The sequence below is a fragment of the Pseudophryne corroboree genome, unplaced genomic scaffold (genome assembly GCF_028390025.1).
Source record: "Pseudophryne corroboree isolate aPseCor3 unplaced genomic scaffold, aPseCor3.hap2 scaffold_1031, whole genome shotgun sequence".
NCBI classification, from domain to species: domain Eukaryota; kingdom Metazoa; phylum Chordata; class Amphibia; order Anura; family Myobatrachidae; genus Pseudophryne; species Pseudophryne corroboree.
The window spans coordinates 91,678-111,214 of NW_026967658.1; positions in this window are offsets into that span (position 1 = coordinate 91,678).

Here is a 19,537-nt window from a genome sequence, read left to right on the forward strand (position 1 = left end):
TTGGATTTTTCTCCCAAACGAAGGACACTAGAATGAAAATTTTAAAGCCTCCTGTTAGTGCTTCATCTACATGGTATAGCCCTGAATTTTCCAATGCGTAGCTCTTTGCAAAAGAGAGATATTGGCAATGAAAAGCTGTCTTGTACCTTTGCATTTTTCTCCCAAACGAAGGACACTAGAAAGAAAATTTTAAAGCCTCCTGTTAGGCCATCATCTACACGGCATAGCCCTGAATTTTCCAATGCGCAGCTCTTTGCAAAAGAGAGATATTGGCAAGGAAAAGCTGTCTTGTACCTTTGCATTTTTCTCCCAAACGAAGGAAACTAGAAAGAAAATTTTAAAGCCTCCTGTTAGGCCATCATCTACACGGCATAGCCCTGAATTTTCCAATGCGCAGCTCTTTGTAAAAGAGAGATATTGGCAAGAAAAAACTGTCTTGTACCATTGGATTTTTCTCCCAAACGAAGGACACTAGAATGAAAATTTTAAAGCCTCCTGTTAGTGCTTCATCTACATGGTATAGCCCTGAATTTTCCAATGCGTAGCTCTTTGCAAAAGAGAGATATTGGCAATGAAAAGCTGTCTTGTACCTTTGCATTTTTCTCCCAAACGAAGGACACTAGAAAGAAAATTTTAAAGCCTCCTGTTAGGCCATCATCTACACGGCATAGCCCTGATTTTTCCAATGCGCAGCTCTTTGCAAAAGAGAGATATTGGCAAGGAAAAGCTGTCTTGTACCTTTGCGTTTTTCTCCCAAACGAAGGACACTAGAAAGAAAATTTTAAAGCCTCCTGTTAGGCCATCATCTACACGGCATAGCCCTGAATTTTCCAATGCGCAGCTCTTTGCAAAAGAGAGATATTGGCAAGGAAAAGCTGTCTTGTACCTTTGCATTTTTCTCCCAAACGAAGGACACTAGAAAGAAAATTTTAAAGCCTCCTGTTAGGCCATCATCTACACGGCATAGCCCTGAATTTTCCAATGCGCAGCTCTTTGCAAAAGAGAGATATTGGCAAGGAAAAGCTGTCTTGTACCTTTGCATTTTTCTCCCAAACGAAGGACACTAGAAATTTTTTTTTAAAGCCTCCTGTTAGGCCATCATCTACACGGCATAGCCCTGAATTTTCCAATGCGCAGCTCATTGCAAAAGAGAGATATTGGCAAGGATAAGCTGTCTTGTACCTTTGCATTTTTCTCCCAAACGAAGGACACTAGAAAGAAAATTTTAAAGCCTCCTGTTAGGCCATCATCTACACGGCATAGCCCTGAATTTTCCAATGCGCAGCTCTTTGCAAAAGAGAGATATTGGCAAGGAAAAGCTGTCTTGTACCTTTGCATTTTTCTCCCAAACGAAGGACACTAGAAAGAAAATTTTAAAGCCTCCTGTTAGGCCATCATCTACACGGCATAGCCCTGAATTTTCCAATGCGCAGCTCTTTGCAAAAGAGAGATATTGGCAAGGAAAAACTGTCTTGTACCTTTGCATTTTTCTCCCAAACGAAGGACACTAGAAAGAAAATTTTAAAGCCTCCTGTTAGGCCATCATCTACACGGCATAGCCCTGAATTTTCCAATGCGCAGCTCTTTGCAAAAGAGAGATATTGGCAAGGAAAAGCTGTCATGTACCTTTGCATTTTTCTCCCAAACGAAGGACACTAGAAAGAAAATTTTAAAGCCTCCTGTTAGACCATCATCTACACGGCATAGCCCATAATTTTCCAATGCGCAGCTCTTTGCAAAAGAGAGATATTGGCAAGGAAAAGCTGTCTTGTACCTTTGCATTTTTCTCCCAAACGAAGGACACTAGAAAGAAAATTTTAAAGCCTCCTGTTAGGCCATCATCTACACGGCATAGCCCTGAATTTTCCAATGCGCAGCTCTTTGCAAAAGAGAGATATTGGCAAGGAAAAGCTGTCTTGTACCTTTGCATTTTTCTCCCAAAACGAAGGACACTAGAAAAATTTTTTTAAAGCCTCCTGTTAGGCCATCATCTACACGGCATAGCCCTGAATTTTCCAATGCGCAGCTCTTTGCAAAAGAGAGATATTGGCAAGGATAAGCTGTCTTGTACCTTTGCATTTTCCTCCCAAACGAAGGACACTAGAAGAAAATTTTAAAGCCTCCTGTTAGGCCATCATCTACACGGCATAGCCCTGAATTTTCCAATGCGCAGCTCTTTGCAAAAGAGAGATATTGGCAAGGAAAAGCTGTCATGTACCTTTGCATTTTTCTCCCAAACGAAGGACACTAGAAAGAAAATTTTAAAGCCTCCTGTTAGGCCATCATCTACACGGCATAGCCCATAATTTTATAATGCGCAGCTCTTTGCAAAAGAGAGATATTGGCAAGGAAAAGCTGTCTTGTACCTTTGCATTTTTCTCCCAAACGAAGGACACTAGAAGAAAAATTTAAAGCCTCCTGTTAGGCCATCATCTACACGGCATAGCCCTGAATTTTCCAATGCGCAGCTCTTTGCAAAAGAGAGATATTGGCAAGGAAAAGCTGTCATGTACCTTTGCATTTTTCTCCCAAACGAAGGACACTAGAAAGAAAATTTTAAAGCCTCCTGTTAGGCCATCATCTACACGGCATAGCCCATAATTTTATAATGCGCAGCTCTTTGCAAAAGAGAGATATTGGCAAGGAAAAGCTGTCTTGTACCTTTGCATTTTTCTCCCAAACGAAGGACACTAGAAAGAAAATTTTAAAGCCTCCTGTTAGGCCATCATCTACACGGCATAGCCCTGAATTTTCCAATGCGCAGCTCTTTGCAAAAGAGAGATATTGGCAAGGAAGAGCTGTCTTGTACCTTTGCATTTTTCTCCCAAACGAAGGACACTAGAAAGAAAATTTTAAAGCCTCCTGTTAGGCCATCATCTACACGGCATAGCCCTGATTTTTCCAATGCGCAGCTCTTTGCAAAAGAGAGATATTGGCAAGGAAAAGCTGTCTTGTACCTTTGCGTTTTTCTCCCAAACGAAGGACACTAGAAAGAAAATTTTAAAGCCTCCTGTTAGGCCATCATCTACACGGCATAGCCCTGAATTTTCCAATGCGCAGCTCTTTGCAAAAGAGAGATATTGGCAAGGAAAAGCTGTCTTGTACCTTTGCATTTTTCTCCCAAACGAAGGACACTAGAAAGAAAATTTTAAAGCCTCCTGTTAGGCCATCATCTACACGGCATAGCCCTGAATTTTCCAATGCGCAGCTCTTTGCAAAAGAGAGATATTGGCAAGGAAAAGCTGTCTTGTACCTTTGCATTTTTCTCCCAAACGAAGGACACTAGAATTTTTTTTTTAAAGCCTCCTGTTAGGCCATCATCTACACGGCATAGCCCTGAATTTTCCAATGCGCAGCTCATTGCAAAAGAGAGATATTGGCAAGGATAAGCTGTCTTGTACCTTTGCATTTTTCTCCCAAACGAAGGACACTAGAAAGAAAATTTTAAAGCCTCCTGTTAGGCCATCATCTACACGGCATAGCCCTGAATTTTCCAATGCGCAGCTCTTTGCAAAAGAGAGATATTGGCAAGGAAAAACTGTCTTGTACCTTTGCATTTTTCTCCCAAACGAAGGACACTAGAAAGAAAATTTTAAAGCCTCCTGTTAGGCCATCATCTACACGGCATAGCCCTGAATTTTCCAATGCGCAGCTCTTTGCAAAAGAGAGATATTGGCAAGGAAAAGCTGTCATGTACCTTTGCATTTTTCTCCCAAACGAAGGACACTAGAAAGAAAATTTTAAAGCCTCCTGTTAGGCCATCATCTACACGGCATAGCCCATAATTTTCCAATGCGCAGCTCTTTGCAAAAGAGAGATATTGGCAAGGAAAAGCTGTCTTGTACCTTTGCATTTTTCTCCCAAACGAAGGACACTAGAAAGAAAATTTTAAAGCCTCCTGTTAGGCCATCATCTACACGGCATAGCCCTGAATTTTCCAATGCGCAGCTCTTTGCAAAAGAGAGATATTGGCAAGGAAAAGCTGTCTTGTACCTTTGCATTTTTCCCCCAAAACGAAGGACACTAGAAAAATTTTTTTAAAGCCTCCTGTTAGGCCATCATCTACACGGCATAGCCCTGAATTTTCCAATGCGCAGCTCTTTGCAAAAGAGAGATATTGGCAAGGATAAGCTGTCTTGTACCTTTGCATTTTTCTCCCAAACGAAGGACACTAGAAGAAAATTTTAAAGCCTCCTGTTAGGCCATCATCTACACGGCATAGCCCTGAATTTTCCAATGCGCAGCTCTTTGCAAAAGAGAGATATTGGCAAGGAAAAGCTGTCTTGTACCTTTGCATTTTTCTCCCAAACGAAGGACACTAGAAAGAAAATTTTAAAGCCTCCTGTTAGGCCATCATCTACACGGCATAGCCCTGAATTTTCCAATGCGCAGCTCTTTGCAAAAGAGAGATATTGGCAAGGAAAAACTGTCTTGTACCTTTGCATTTTTCTCCCAAACGAAGGACACTAGAAAGAAAATTTTAAAGCCTCCTGTTAGGCCATCATCTACACGGCATAGCCCTGAATTTTCCAATGCGCAGCTCTTTGCAAAAGAGAGATATTGGCAAGGAAAAGCTGTCATGTACCTTTGCATTTTTCTCCCAAACGAAGGACACTAGAAAGAAAATTTTAAAGCCTCCTGTTAGGCCATCATCTACACGGCATAGCCCATAATTTTCCAATGCGCAGCTCTTTGCAAAAGAGAGATATTGGCAAGGAAAAGCTGTCTTGTACCTTTGCATTTTTCTCCCAAACGAAGGACACTAGAAAGAAAATTTTAAAGCCTCCTGTTAGGCCATCATCTACACGGCATAGCCCTGAATTTTCCAATGCGCAGCTCTTTGCAAAAGAGAGATATTGGCAAGGAAAAGCTGTCTTGTACCTTTGCATTTTTCTCCCAAAACGAAGGACACTAGAAAAAATTTTTTAAAGCCTCCTGTTAGGCCATCATCTACACGGCATAGCCCTGAATTTTCCAATGCGCAGCTCTTTGCAAAAGAGAGATATTGGCAAGGATAAGCTGTCTTGTACCTTTGCATTTTCCTCCCAAACGAAGGACACTAGAAGAAAATTTTAAAGCCTCCTGTTAGGCCATCATCTACACGGCATAGCCCTGAATTTTCCAATGCGCAGCTCTTTGCAAAAGAGAGATATTGGCAAGGAAAAGCTGTCATGTACCTTTGCATTTTTCTCCCAAACGAAGGACACTAGAAAGAAAATTTTAAAGCCTCCTGTTAGGCCATCATCTACACGGCATAGCCCATAATTTTATAATGCGCAGCTCTTTGCAAAAGAGAGATATTGGCAAGGAAAAGCTGTCTTGTACCTTTGCATTTTTCTCCCAAACGAAGGACACTAGAAAGAAAATTTTAAAGCCTCCTGTTAGGCCATCATCTACACGGCATAGCCCTGAATTTTCCAATGCGCAGCTCTTTGCAAAAGAGAGATATTGGCAAGGAAGAGCTGTCTTGTACCTTTGCATTTTTCTCCCAAACGAAGGACACTAGAAAGAAAATTTTAAAGCCTCCTGTTAGGCCATCATCTACACGGCATAGCCCTGATTTTTCCAATGCGCAGCTCTTTGCAAAAGAGAGATATTGGCAAGGAAAAGCTGTCTTGTACCTTTGCGTTTTTCTCCCAAACGAAGGACACTAGAAAGAAAATTTTAAAGCCTCCTGTTAGGCCATCATCTACACGGCATAGCCCTGAATTTTCCAATGCGCAGCTCTTTGCAAAAGAGAGATATTGGCAAGGAAAAGCTGTCTTGTACCTTTGCATTTTTCTCCCAAACGAAGGACACTAGAAAGAAAATTTTAAAGCCTCCTGTTAGGCCATCATCTACACGGCATAGCCCTGAATTTTCCAATGCGCAGCTCTTTGCAAAAGAGAGATATTGGCAAGGAAAAGCTGTCTTGTACCTTTGCATTTTTCTCCCAAACGAAGGACACTAGAATTTTTTTTTTAAAGCCTCCTGTTAGGCCATCATCTACACGGCATAGCCCTGAATTTTCCAATGCGCAGCTCATTGCAAAAGAGAGATATTGGCAAGGATAAGCTGTCTTGTACCTTTGCATTTTTCTCCCAAACGAAGGACACTAGAAAGAAAATTTTAAAGCCTCCTGTTAGGCCATCATCTACACGGCATAGCCCTGAATTTTCCAATGCGCAGCTCTTTGCAAAAGAGAGATATTGGCAAGGAAAAACTGTCTTGTACCTTTGCATTTTTCTCCCAAACGAAGGACACTAGAAAGAAAATTTTAAAGCCTCCTGTTAGGCCATCATCTACACGGCATAGCCCTGAATTTTCCAATGCGCAGCTCTTTGCAAAAGAGAGATATTGGCAAGGAAAAGCTGTCATGTACCTTTGCATTTTTCTCCCAAACGAAGGACACTAGAAAGAAAATTTTAAAGCCTCCTGTTAGGCCATCATCTACACGGCATAGCCCATAATTTTCCAATGCGCAGCTCTTTGCAAAAGAGAGATATTGGCAAGGAAAAGCTGTCTTGTACCTTTGCATTTTTCTCCCAAACGAAGGACACTAGAAAGAAAATTTTAAAGCCTCCTGTTAGGCCATCATCTACACGGCATAGCCCTGAATTTTCCAATGCGCAGCTCTTTGCAAAAGAGAGATATTGGCAAGGAAAAGCTGTCTTGTACCTTTGCATTTTTCTCCCAAAACGAAGGACACTAGAAAAATTTTTTTAAAGCCTCCTGTTAGGCCATCATCTACACGGCATAGCCCTGAATTTTCCAATGCGCAGCTCTTTGCAAAAGAGAGATATTGGCAAGGATAAGCTGTCTTGTACCTTTGCATTTTTCTCCCAAACGAAGGACACTAGAAGAAAATTTTAAAGCCTCCTGTTAGGCCATCATCTACACGGCATAGCCCTGAATTTTCCAATGCGCAGCTCTTTGCAAAAGAGAGATATTGGCAAGGAAAAGCTGTCTTGTACCTTTGCATTTTTCTCCCAAACGAAGGACACTAGAAAGAAAATTTTAAAGCCTCCTGTTAGGCCATCATCTACACGGCATAGCCCATAATTTTCCAATGCGCAGCTCTTTGCAAAAGAGAGATATTGGCAAGGAAAAACTGTCTTGTACCTTTGCATTTTTCTCCCAAACGAAGGACACTAGAAAGAAAATTTTAAAGCCTCCTGTTAGGCCATCATCTACACGGCATAGCCCTGAATTTTCCAATGCGCAGCTCTTTGCAAAAGAGAGATATTGGCAAGGAAAAGCTGTCTTGTACCTTTGCATTTTTCTCCCAAAACGAAGGACACTAGAAAAATTTTTTTAAAGCCTCCTGTTAGGCCATCATCTACACGGCATAGCCCTGAATTTTCCAATGCGCAGCTCTTTGCAAAAGAGAGATATTGGCAAGGAAAAACTGTCTTGTACCTTTGCATTTTTCTCCCAAACGAAGGACACTAGAAAGAAAATTTTAAAGCCTCCTGTTAGGCCATCATCTACACGGCATAGCCCTGAATTTTCCAATGCGCAGCTCTTTGCAAAAGAGAGATATTGGCAAGGAAAAGCTGTCATGTACCTTTGCATTTTTCTCCCAAACGAAGGACACTAGAAAGAAAATTTTAAAGCCTCCTGTTAGGCCATCATCTACACGGCATAGCCCATAATTTTCCAATGCGCAGCTCTTTGCAAAAGAGAGATATTGGCAAGGAAAAGCTGTCTTGTACCTTTGCATTTTTCTCCCAAACGAAGGACACTAGAAAGAAAATTTTAAAGCCTCCTGTTAGGCCATCATCTACACGGCATAGCCCTGAATTTTCCAATGCGCATCTCTTTGCAAAAGAGAGATATTGGCAAGGAAAAGCTGTCTTGTACCTTTGCATTTTTCTCCCAAAACGAAGGACACTAGAAAAAATTTTTTAAAGCCTCCTGTTAGGCCATCATCTACACGGCATAGCCCTGAATTTTCCAATGCGCAGCTCTTTGCAAAAGAGAGATATTGGCAAGGATAAGCTGTCTTGTACCTTTGCATTTTTCTCCCAAACGAAGGACACTAGAAAGAAAATTTTAAAGCCTCCTGTTAGGCCATCATCTACACGGCATAGCCCTGAATTTTCCAATGCGCAGCTCTTTGCAAAAGAGAGATATTGGCAAGGAAAAGCTGTCTTGTACCTTTGCATTTTTCTCCCAAACGAAGGACACTAGAAAGAAAATTTTAAAGCCTCCTGTTAGGCCATCATCTACACGGCATAGCCCTGAATTTTCCAATGCGCAGCTCTTTGCAAAAGAGAGATATTGGCAAGGAAAAACTGTCTTGTACCTTTGCATTTTTCTCCCAAACGAAGGACACTAGAAAGAAAATTTTAAAGCCTCCTGTTAGGCCATCATCTACACGGCATAGCCCTGAATTTTCCAATGCGCAGCTCTTTGCAAAAGAGAGATATTGGCAAGGAAAAGCTGTCATGTACCTTTGCATTTTTCTCCCAAACGAAGGACACTAGAAAGAAAATTTTAAAGCCTCCTGTTAGGCCATCATCTACACGGCATAGCCCATAATTTTCCAATGCGCAGCTCTTTGCAAAAGAGAGATATTGGCAAGGAAAAGCTGTCTTGTACCTTTGCATTTTTCTCCCAAACGAAGGACACTAGAAAGAAAATTTTAAAGCCTCCTGTTAGGCCATCATCTACACGGCATAGCCCTGAATTTTCCAATGCGCAGCTCTTTGCAAAAGAGAGATATTGGCAAGGAAAAGCTGTCTTGTACCTTTGCATTTTTCTCCCAAAACGAAGGACACTAGAAAATTTTTTTTAAAGCCTCCTGTTAGGCCATCATCTACACGGCATAGCCCTGAATTTTCCAATGCGCAGCTCTTTGCAAAAGAGAGATATTGGCAAGGATAAGCTGTCTTGTACCTTTGCATTTTTCTCCCAAACGAAGGACACTAGAAAGAAAATTTTAAAGCCTCCTGTTAGGCCATCATCTACACGGCATAGCCCTGAATTTTCCAATGCGCAGCTCTTTGCAAAAGAGAGATATTGGCAAGGAAAAGCTGTCTTGTACCTTTGCATTTTTCTCCCAAACGAAGGACACTAGAAAGAAAATTTTAAAGCCTCCTGTTAGGCCATCATCTACACGGCATAGCCCTGAATTTTCCAATGCGCAGCTCTTTGCAAAAGAGAGATATTGGCAAGGATAAGCTGTCTTGTACCTTTGCATTTTTCTCCCAAACGAAGGACACTAGAAATAAAATTGTAAAGCCTTCTGTTAGGCCATCATCTACACGGCATAGCCCTGAATTTTCCAATGCGCAGCTCTTTGCAAAAGAGAGATATTGGCAAGGAAAAGCTGTCTTGTACCTTTGCGTTTTTCTCCCAAACGAAGGACACTAGAAAGAAAATTTTAAAGCCTCCTGTTAGGCCATCATCTACACTGCATAGCCCTGAATTTTCCAATGCGCAGCTCTTTGCAAAAGAGAGATATTGGCAAGGAAAAGCTGTCTTGTACCTTTGCATTTTTCTCCCAAACGAAGGACACTAGAAAGAAAATTTTAAAGCCTCCTGTTAGGCCATCGTCTACACGGCATAGCCCTGAATTTTCCAATGCGCAGCTCTTTGCAAAAGAGAGATATTGGCAAGGAAAAGCTGTCTTGTACCTTTGCATTTTTCTCCCAAACGAAGGACACTAGAAAGAAAATTTTAAAGCCTCCTGTTAGGCCATCATCTACACGGCATAGCCCTGAATTTTCCAATGCGCAGCTCTTTGCAAAAGAGAGATATTGGCAAGGAAAAACTGTCTTGTACCTTTGCATTTTTCTCCCAAACGAAGGACACTAGAAAGAAAATTTTAAAGCCTCCTGTTAGGCCATCATCTACACGGCATAGCCCTGAATTTTCCAATGCGCAGCTCTTTGCAAAAGAGAGATATTGGCAAGGAAAAGCTGTCATGTACCTTTGCATTTTTCTCCCAAACGAAGGACACTAGAAAGAAAATTTTAAAGCCTCCTGTTAGGCCATCATCTACACGGCATAGCCCATAATTTTCCAATGCGCAGCTCTTTGCAAAAGAGAGATATTGGCAAGGAAAAGCTGTCTTGTACCTTTGCATTTTTCTCCCAAACGAAGGACACTAGAAAGAAAATTTTAAAGCCTCCTGTTAGGCCATCATCTACACGGCATAGCCCTGAATTTTCCAATGCGCAGCTCTTTGCAAAAGAGAGATATTGGCAAGGAAAAGCTGTCTTGTACCTTTGCATTTTTCTCCCAAAACGAAGGACACTAGAAAAAATTTTTTAAAGCCTCCTGTTAGGCCATCATCTACACGGCATAGCCCTGAATTTTCCAATGCGCAGCTCTTTGCAAAAGAGAGATATTGGCAAGGAAAAACTGTCTTGTACCTTTGCATTTTTCTCCCAAACGAAGGACACTAGAAAGAAAATTTTAAAGCCTCCTGTTAGGCCATCATCTACACGGCATAGCCCTGAATTTTCCAATGCGCAGCTCTTTGCAAAAGAGAGATATTGGCAAGGAAAAGCTGTCATGTACCTTTGCATTTTTCTCCCAAACGAAGGACACTAGAAAGAAAATTTTAAAGCCTCCTGTTAGGCCATCATCTACACGGCATAGCCCATAATTTTCCAATGCGCAGCTCTTTGCAAAAGAGAGATATTGGCAAGGAAAAGCTGTCTTGTACCTTTGCATTTTTCTCCCAAACGAAGGACACTAGAAAGAAAATTTTAAAGCCTCCTGTTAGGCCATCATCTACACGGCATAGCCCTGAATTTTCCAATGCGCATCTCTTTGCAAAAGAGAGATATTGGCAAGGAAAAGCTGTCTTGTACCTTTGCATTTTTCTCCCAAAACGAAGGACACTAGAAAAAATTTTTTAAAGCCTCCTGTTAGGCCATCATCTACACGGCATAGCCCTGAATTTTCCAATGCGCAGCTCTTTGCAAAAGAGAGATATTGGCAAGGATAAGCTGTCTTGTACCTTTGCATTTTTCTCCCAAACGAAGGACACTAGAAAGAAAATTTTAAAGCCTCCTGTTAGGCCATCATCTACACGGCATAGCCCTGAATTTTCCAATGCGCAGCTCTTTGCAAAAGAGAGATATTGGCAAGGAAAAGCTGTCTTGTACCTTTGCATTTTTCTCCCAAACGAAGGACACTAGAAAGAAAATTTTAAAGCCTCCTGTTAGGCCATCATCTACACGGCATAGCCCTGAATTTTCCAATGCGCAGCTCTTTGCAAAAGAGAGATATTGGCAAGGAAAAACTGTCTTGTACCTTTGCATTTTTCTCCCAAACGAAGGACACTAGAAAGAAAATTTTAAAGCCTCCTGTTAGGCCATCATCTACACGGCATAGCCCTGAATTTTCCAATGCGCAGCTCTTTGCAAAAGAGAGATATTGGCAAGGAAAAGCTGTCATGTACCTTTGCATTTTTCTCCCAAACGAAGGACACTAGAAAGAAAATTTTAAAGCCTCCTGTTAGGCCATCATCTACACGGCATAGCCCATAATTTTCCAATGCGCAGCTCTTTGCAAAAGAGAGATATTGGCAAGGAAAAGCTGTCTTGTACCTTTGCATTTTTCTCCCAAACGAAGGACACTAGAAAGAAAATTTTAAAGCCTCCTGTTAGGCCATCATCTACACGGCATAGCCCTGAATTTTCCAATGCGCAGCTCTTTGCAAAAGAGAGATATTGGCAAGGAAAAGCTGTCTTGTACCTTTGCATTTTTCTCCCAAAACGAAGGACACTAGAAATTTTTTTTTAAAGCCTCCTGTTAGGCCATCATCTACACGGCATAGCCCTGAATTTTCCAATGCGCAGCTCTTTGCAAAAGAGAGATATTGGCAAGGATAAGCTGTCTTGTACCTTTGCATTTTTCTCCCAAACGAAGGACACTAGAAAGAAAATTTTAAAGCCTCCTGTTAGGCCATCATCTACACGGCATAGCCCTGAATTTTCCAATGCGCAGCTCTTTGCAAAAGAGAGATATTGGCAAGGAAAAGCTGTCTTGTACCTTTGCATTTTTCTCCCAAACGAAGGACACTAGAAAGAAAATTTTAAAGCCTCCTGTTAGGCCATCATCTACACGGCATAGCCCTGAATTTTCCAATGCGCAGCTCTTTGCAAAAGAGAGATATTGGCAAGGATAAGCTGTCTTGTACCTTTGCATTTTTCTCCCAAACGAAGGACACTAGAAAGAAAATTTTAAAGCCTCCTGTTAGGCCATCATCTACACGGCATAGCCCTGAATTTTCCAATGCGCAGCTCTTTGCAAAAGAGAGATATTGGCAAGGAAAAGCTGTCTTGTACCTTTGCATTTTTCTCCCAAACGAAGGACACTAGAAATAAAATTGTAAAGCCTCCTGTTAGGCCATCATCTACACGGCATAGCCCTGAATTTTCCAATGCGCAGCTCTTTGCAAAAGAGAGATATTGGCAAGGAAAAGCTGTCTTGTACCTTTGCGTTTTTCTCCCAAACGAAGGACACTAGAAAGAAAATTTTAAAGCCTCCTGTTAGGCCATCATCTACACTGCATAGCCCTGAATTTTCCAATGCGCAGCTCTTTGCAAAAGAGAGATATTGGCAAGGAAAAGCTGTCTTGTACCTTTGCATTTTTCTCCCAAACGAAGGACACTAGAAAGAAAATTTTAAAGCCTCCTGTTAGGCCATCGTCTACACGGCATAGCCCTGAATTTTCCAATGCGCAGCTCTTTGCAAAAGAGAGATATTGGCAAGGAAAAGCTGTCTTGTACCTTTGCATTTTTCTCCCAAACGAAGGACACTAGAATTTTTTTTTTAAAGCCTCCTGTTAGGCCATCATCTACACGGCATAGCCCTGAATTTTCCAATGCGCAGCTCTTTGCAAAAGAGAGATATTGGCAAGGATAAGCTGTCTTGTACCTTTGCATTTTTCTCCCAAACGAAGGACACTAGAAAGAAAATTTTAAAGCCTCCTGTTAGGCCATCATCTACACGGCATAGCCCATAATTTTCCAATGCGCAGCTCTTTGCAAAAGAGAGATATTGGCAAGGAAAAGCTGTCTTGTACCTTTGCATTTTTCTCCCAAACGAAGGACACTAGAAAGAAAATTTTAAAGCCTCCTGTTAGGCCATCATCTACACGGCATAGCCCTGAATTTTCCAATGCGCAGCTCTTTGCAAAAGAGAGATATTGGCAAGGAAAAGCTGTCTTGTACCTTTGCATTTTTCTCCCAAAACGAAGGACACTAGAAAATTTTTTTAAAGCCTCCTGTTAGGCCATCATCTACACGGCATAGCCCTGAATTTTCCAATGCGCAGCTCTTTGCAAAAGAGAGATATTGGCAAGGAAAAACTGTCTTGTACCTTTGCATTTTTCTCCCAAACGAAGGACACTAGAAAGAAAATTTTAAAGCCTCCTGTTAGGCCATCATCTACACGGCATAGCCCTGAATTTTCCAATGCGCAGCTCTTTGCAAAAGAGAGATATTGGCAAGGAAAAGCTGTCATGTACCTTTGCATTTTTCTCCCAAACGAAGGACACTAGAAAGAAAATTTTAAAGCCTCCTGTTAGGCCATCATCTACACGGCATAGCCCATAATTTTCCAATGCGCAGCTCTTTGCAAAAGAGAGATATTGGCAAGGAAAAGCTGTCTTGTACCTTTGCATTTTTCTCCCAAACGAAGGACACTAGAAAGAAAATTTTAAAGCCTCCTGTTAGGCCATCATCTACACGGCATAGCCCTGAATTTTCCAATGCGCAGCTCTTTGCAAAAGAGAGATATTGGCAAGGAAAAGCTGTCTTGTACCTTTGCATTTTTCTCCCAAAACGAAGGACACTAGAAAAATTTTTTTAAAGCCTCCTGTTAGGCCATCATCTACACGGCATAGCCCTGAATTTTCCAATGCGCAGCTCTTTGCAAAAGAGAGATATTGGCAAGGATAAGCTGTCTTGTACCTTTGCATTTTTCTCCCAAACGAAGGACACTAGAAAGAAAATTTTAAAGCCTCCTGTTAGGCCATCATCTACACGGCATAGCCCTGAATTTTCCAATGCGCAGCTCTTTGCAAAAGAGAGATATTGGCAAGGAAAAGCTGTCTTGTACCTTTGCATTTTTCTCCCAAACGAAGGACACTAGAAAGAAAATTTTAAAGCCTCCTGTTAGGCCATCATCTACACGGCATAGCCCTGAATTTTCCAATGCGCAGCTCTTTGCAAAAGAGAGATATTGGCAAGGAAAAACTGTCTTGTACCTTTGCATTTTTCTCCCAAACGAAGGACACTAGAAAGAAAATTTTAAAGCCTCCTGTTAGGCCATCATCTACACGGCATAGCCCTGAATTTTCCAATGCGCAGCTCTTTGCAAAAGAGAGATATTGGCAAGGAAAAGCTGTCATGTACCTTTGCATTTTTCTCCCAAACGAAGGACACTAGAAAGAAAATTTTAAAGCCTCCTGTTAGGCCATCATCTACACGGCATAGCCCATAATTTTCCAATGCGCAGCTCTTTGCAAAAGAGAGATATTGGCAAGGAAAAGCTGTCTTGTACCTTTGCATTTTTCTCCCAAACGAAGGACACTAGAAAGAAAATTTTAAAGCCTCCTGTTAGGCCATCATCTACACGGCATAGCCCTGAATTTTCCAATGCGCAGCTCTTTGCAAAAGAGAGATATTGGCAAGGAAAAGCTGTCTTGTACCTTTGCATTTTTCTCCCAAAACGAAGGACACTAGAAAAAAATTTTTAAAGCCTCCTGTTAGGCCATCATCTACACGGCATAGCCCTGAATTTTCCAATGCGCAGCTCTTTGCAAAAGAGAGATATTGGCAAGGATAAGCTGTCTTGTACCTTTGCATTTTTCTCCCAAACGAAGGACACTAGAAAGAAAATTTTAAAGCCTCCTGTTAGGCCATCATCTACAAGGCATAGCCTTGAATTTTCCAATGCGCAGCTCTTTGCAAAAGAGAGATATTGGCAAGGAAAAGCTGTCTTGTACCTTTGCATTTTTCTCCCAAACGAAGGACACTAGAAAGAAAATTTTAAAGCCTCCTGTTAGGCCATCATCTACACGGCATAGCCCTGAATTTTCCAATGCGCAGCTCTTTGCAAAAGAGAGATATTGGCAAGGATAAGCTGTCTTGTACCTTTGCATTTTTCTCCCAAACGAAGGACACTAGAAAGAAAATTTTAAAGCCTCCTGTTAGGCCATCATCTACACGGCATAGCCCTGAATTTTCCAATGCGCAGCTCTTTGCAAAAGAGAGATATTGGCAAGGAAAAGCTGTCTTGTACCTTTGCATTTTTCTCCCAAACGAAGGACACTAGAAATAAAATTGTAAAGCCTCCTGTTAGGCCATCATCTACACGGCATAGCCCATAATTTTCCAATGCGCAGCTCTTTGCAAAAGAGAGATATTGGCAAGGAAAAGCTGTCTTGTACCTTTGCATTTTTCTCCCAAACGAAGGACACTAGAAAGAAAATTTTAAAGCCTCCTGTTAGGCCATCATCTACACGGCATAGCCCTGAATTTTCCAATGCGCAGCTCTTTGCAAAAGAGAGATATTGGCAAGGAAAAGCTGTCTTGTACCTTTGCATTTTTCTCCCAAAACGAAGGACACTAGAAAAAATTTTTTAAAGCCTCCTGTTAGGCCATCATCTACACGGCATAGCCCTGAATTTTCCAATGCGCAGCTCTTTGCAAAAGAGAGATATTGGCAAGGATAAGCTGTCTTGTACCTTTGCATTTTTCTCCCAAACGATGGACACTAAAAAGAAAATTTTAAAGCCTCCTGTTAGGCCATCATCTACACGGCATAGCCCTGAATTTTCCAATGCGCAGCTCTTTGCAAAAGAGAGATATTGGCAAGGATAAGCTGTCTTGTACCTTTGCATTTTTCTCCCAAACGAAGGACACTAGAAAGAAAATTTTAAAGCCACCTGTTAGGCCATCATCTACACGGCATAGCCCTGAATTTTCCAATGCGCAGCTCTTTGCAAAAGAGAGATATTGGCAAGGATAAGCTGTCTTGTACCTTTGCATTTTTCTCCCAAACGAAGGACACTAGAAAGAAAATTTTAAAGCCTCCTGTTAGGCCATCATCTACACGGCATAGCCCTGAATTTTCCAATGCGCAGCTCTTTGCAAAAGAGAGATATTGGCAAGGAAAAGCTGTCTTGTACCTTTGCATTTTTCTCCCAAAACGAAGGACACTAGAAAAAAATTTTTAAAGCCTCCTGTTAGGCCATCATCTACACGGCATAGCCCTGAATTTTCCAATGCGCAGCTCTTTGCAAAAGAGAGATATTGGCAAGGATAAGCTGTCTTGTACCTTTGCATTTTTCTCCCAAACGAAGGACACTAGAAAGAAAATTTTAAAGCCTCCTGTTAGGCCATCATCTACACGGCATAGCCCTGAATTTTCCAATGCGCAGCTCTTTGCAAAAGAGAGATATTGGCAAGGAAAAGCTGTCTTGTACCTTTGCATTTTTCTCCCAAAACGAAGGACACTAGAAAAAAATTTTTAAAGCCTCCTGTTAGGCCATCATCTACACGGCATAGCCCTGAATTTTCCAATGCGCAGCTCTTTGCAAAAGAGAGATATTGGCAAGGATAAGCTGTCTTGTACCTTTGCATTTTTCTCCCAAACGAAGGACACTAGAAGAAAATTTTAAAGCCTCCTGTTAGGCCATCATCTACACGGCATAGCCCTGAATTTTCCAATGCGCAGCTCTTTGCAAAAGAGAGATATTGGCAAGGAAAAGCTGTCTTGTACCTTTGCATTTTTCTCCCAAACGAAGGACACTAGAAAGAAAATTTTAAAGCCTCCTGTTAGGCCATCATCTACACGGCATAGCCCTGAATTTTCCAATGCGCAGCTCTTTGCAAAAGAGAGATATTGGCAAGGAAAAACTGTCTTGTACCTTTGCATTTTTCTCCCAAACGAAGGACACTAGAAAGAAAATTTTAAAGCCTCCTGTTAGGCCATCATCTACACGGCATAGCCCTGAATTTTCCAATGCGCAGCTCTTTGCAAAAGAGAGATATTGGCAAGGAAAAGCTGTCTTGTACCTTTGCATTTTTCTCCCAAACGAAGGACACTAGAAAGAAAATTTTAAAGCCTCCTGTTAGGCCATCATCTACACGGCATAGCCCATAATTTTCCAATGCGCAGCTCTTTGCAAAAGAGAGATATTGGCAAGGAAAAGCTGTCTTGTACCTTTGCATTTTTCTCCCAAACGAAGGACACTAGAAAGAAAATTTTAAAGCCTCCTGTTAGGCCATCATCTACACGGCATAGCCCTGAATTTTCCAATGCGCAGCTCTTTGCAAAAGAGAGATATTGGCAAGGAAAAGCTGTCTTGTACCTTTGCATTTTTCTCCCAAAACGAAGGACACTAGAAAATTTTTTTTAAAGCCTCCTGTTAGGCCATCATCTACACGGCATAGCCCTGAATTTTCCAATGCGCAGCTCTTTGCAAAAGAGAGATATTGGCAAGGAAAAACTGTCTTGTACCTTTGCATTTTTCTCCCAAACGAAGGACACTAGAAAGAAAATTTTAAAGCCTCCTGTTAGGCCATCATCTACACGGCATAGCCCTGAATTTTCCAATGCGCAGCTCTTTGCAAAAGAGAGATATTGGCAAGGAAAAGCTGTCATGTACCTTTGCATTTTTCTCCCAAACGAAGGACACTAGAAAGAAAATTTTAAAGCCTCCTGTTAGGCCATCATCTACACGGCATAGCCCATAATTTTCCAATGCGCAGCTCTTTGCAAAAGAGAGATATTGGCAAGGAAAAGCTGTCTTGTACCTTTGCATTTTTCTCCCAAACGAAGGACACTAGAAAGAAAATTTTAAAGCCTCCTGTTAGGCCATCATCTACACGGCATAGCCCTGAATTTTCCAATGCGCAGCTCTTTGCAAAAGAGAGATATTGGCAAGGAAAAGCTGTCTTGTACCTTTGCATTTTTCTCCCAAAACGAAGGACACTAGAAAAAATTTTTTAAAGCCTCCTGTTAGGCCATCATCTACACGGCATAGCCCTGAATTTTCCAATGCGCAGCTCTTTGCAAAAGAGAGATATTGGCAAGGATAAGCTGTCTTGTACCTTTGCATTTTTCTCCCAAACGAAGGACACTAGAAAGAAAATTTTAAAGCCTCCTGTTAGGCCATCATCTACACGGCATAGCCCTGAATTTTCCAATGCGCAGCTCTTTGCAAAAGAGAGATATTGGCAAGGAAAAGCTGTCTTGTACCTTTGCATTTTTCTCCCAAACGAAGGACACTAGAAAGAAAATTTTAAAGCCTCCTGTTAGGCCATCATCTACACGGCATAGCCCTGAATTTTCCAATGCGCAGCTCTTTGCAAAAGAGAGATATTGGCAAGGAAAAACTGTCTTGTACCTTTGCATTTTTCTCCCAAACGAAGGACACTAGAAAGAAAATTTTAAAGCCTCCTGTTAGGCCATCATCTACACGGCATAGCCCTGAATTTTCCAATGCGCAGCTCTTTGCAAAAGAGAGATATTGGCAAGGAAAAGCTGTCATGTACCTTTGCATTTTTCTCCCAAACGAAGGACACTAGAAAGAAAATTTTAAAGCCTCCTGTTAGGCCATCATCTACACGGCATAGCCCATAATTTTCCAATGCGCAGCTCTTTGCAAAAGAGAGATATTGGCAAGGAAAAGCTGTCTTGTACCTTTGCATTTTTCTCCCAAACGAAGGACACTAGAAAGAAAATTTTAAAGCCTCCTGTTAGGCCATCATCTACACGGCATAGCCCTGAATTTTCCAATGCGCAGCTCTTTGCAAAAGAGAGATATTGGCAAGGAAAAGCTGTCTTGTACCTTTGCATTTTTCTCCCAAAACGAAGGACACTAGAAAAATTTTTTTAAAGCCTCCTGTTAGGCCATCATCTACACGGCATAGCCCTGAATTTTCCAATGCGCAGCTCTTTGCAAAAGAGAGATATTGGCAAGGATAAGCTGTCTTGTACCTTTGCATTTTTCTCCCAAACGAAGGACACTAGAAAGAAAATTTTAAAGCCTCCTGTTAGGCCATCATCTACACGGCATAGCCCTGAATTTTCCAATGCGCAGCTCTTTGCAAAAGAGAGATATTGGCAAGGATAAGCTGTCTTGTACCTTTGCATTTTTCTCCCAAACGAAGGACACTAGAAAGAAAATTTTAAAGCCTCCTGTTAGGCCATCATCTACACGGCATAGCCCTGAATTTTCCAATGCGCAGCTCTTTGCAAAAGAGAGATATTGGCAAGGAAAAGCTGTCTTGTACCTTTGCATTTTTCTCCCCAAAACGAAGGACACTAGAAAAATTTTTTAAAGCCTCCTGTTAGGCCATCATCTACACGGCATAGCCCTGAATTTTCCAATGCGCAGCTCTTTGCAAAGAGAGATATTGGCAAGGATAAGCTGTCTTGTACCTTTGCATTTTTCTCCCAAACGAAGGACACTAGAAAGAAAATTTTAAAGCCTCCTGTTAGGCCATCCATCTACACGGCATAGCCCTGAATTTTCCAATGCGCAGCTCTTTGCAAAAGAGAGATATTGGCAAGGAAAAGC